Source organism: Suricata suricatta, chromosome 9, assembly GCF_006229205.1.
Source record: "Suricata suricatta isolate VVHF042 chromosome 9, meerkat_22Aug2017_6uvM2_HiC, whole genome shotgun sequence".
Classification (NCBI taxonomy): Eukaryota; Metazoa; Chordata; class Mammalia; order Carnivora; family Herpestidae; genus Suricata; species Suricata suricatta.
Window position 1 is genome coordinate 55,887,740 of NC_043708.1, and position 1,577 is coordinate 55,889,316.

A 1,577-nucleotide genomic window follows, 5' to 3' on the forward strand; every position below is an offset into this window, starting at 1 on the left:
GATTTCATTGTCTTGATGATGATGATGAGTTTTATAAGAATAAGTCCTCAAAAATGAAACTTGTAATCATGTATGAGAACTCTCAACATATGAACAAATATATCATGAAGTTAAAGTTGCTATAAAAATATTCTTATAGTGAGGACTTGTTCTGAGCGAAATTATGATGCAGAGAGAAAATATCATCATGACATTCTCATATCCCCGCTGCCACATTTGTCCCCCATCCACTTCTCACCCTTCCCTTGGTTTTCCTCTACCACCCCCACTTCTCAGTCCTGAATTCCTCAGGTATGATGAACTACTCTCTCAGCCTCTCAGCCATGGACTGAGCCAGGAAATACCTCACTTTCCTTTAGAACACCATTGCAGTAGGATGGGCAATGGGCTTTGAAGTCAGGCATCATGGGTACGCATTGTGGCCCCCTGTGAACAAGGGAAAATTACATACTTGCCAAGCGCTGACATCTAATACTGCTGTGTAGTTCAGAAGTGATAATATATTTAAAACATCTATCACAGTCCCTGGATTACAGTACATGCAAGGTAAGTGACTCTTTCTCCTTGTTTCCAAAGTGAAGATTCCCTCAGTATGGGGGCAGACTGGTTGAAAATCATCTAATAAGCTAATTCCCAATGGATGTTAATAACTAGTGGGAGTCTGGGAAAAAACAAGAGTGCGGTATGAACAAGGGGAAGCAAAAGAAAGCAAGAAAGCATGCAACCATAAAGCAAATGCTTAGTCTCCGAGATCAGAGACTTAAAGAGAAGGATAGACTGAAATGAAGGAAAAGAAAGATCCCAGGGCATTCAAGGAAAGAGAAGTCCCCCAACATCCTTTATGCTTATTCTTCCAATATAACACACAGCTGGGCCTACCTTACCACATCCTGGATGATACCAATTTTATCAACTTTTCCATTAAAGCCAAACTTGACTTACTACAATCAACGATGGACTGTCTGTATGCCAAGTGTATCCCTTGTATAACTGACTGTGTAATAGCTGAAATTGAGAAACTGGGGCAAAAGAATTGAGTGTCTCTAAGGATTGCCAAAGAGCCAACCACACAAAGGAACCTATGCGGATGACTGCTTAGTACAGAGAGTAACTCAGCACCAGTGCTACACTGTAGCCACACTTGACTGGGACCTTAAACAAGGATCTGGAAGATTCCTGGAGTTCCCATCATGTACATTTCTAACCAAAGGTACAACATTGAGCAGATGCCAGATGATTATGGAGCCCCTCAGTTCTAATCCTAACACTCAGATAGAGTTCCTCTGCCTTCCTTTACCAACTTTCTCTGTTGCCAGTTCATATAGCAATACAGTATAGCATGAATTATTCTCCCTACCCAGTTTGCTCTTTTATGAGCTGAGTATGGTTAAATACACTCACTTTTTGATGTTGTCTTGAAATTGATATTTTGTATAATTTTGAATTTTGTTGCATCTTTTTATAAATCAGATATTCACACAAAATAAAACATAATTAGTAGGAGTTTAATGAGCTACTACTTCCTTAATCACACAATGAAAGGAAATGCTTAGAAACACCATACTTTATTTTTTTAA

At 39.2% G+C, this 1,577-nt stretch overlaps 1 pseudogene; it reads left to right on the plus strand.

Annotated features, from left to right (window-relative positions):
- The first annotated feature begins 684 nt into the window (after positions 1 to 684).
- Positions 685 to 1,259, plus strand: LOC115302216 (annotated as a pseudogene).
- Positions 1,260 to 1,577: the final 318 nt, after the last annotated feature.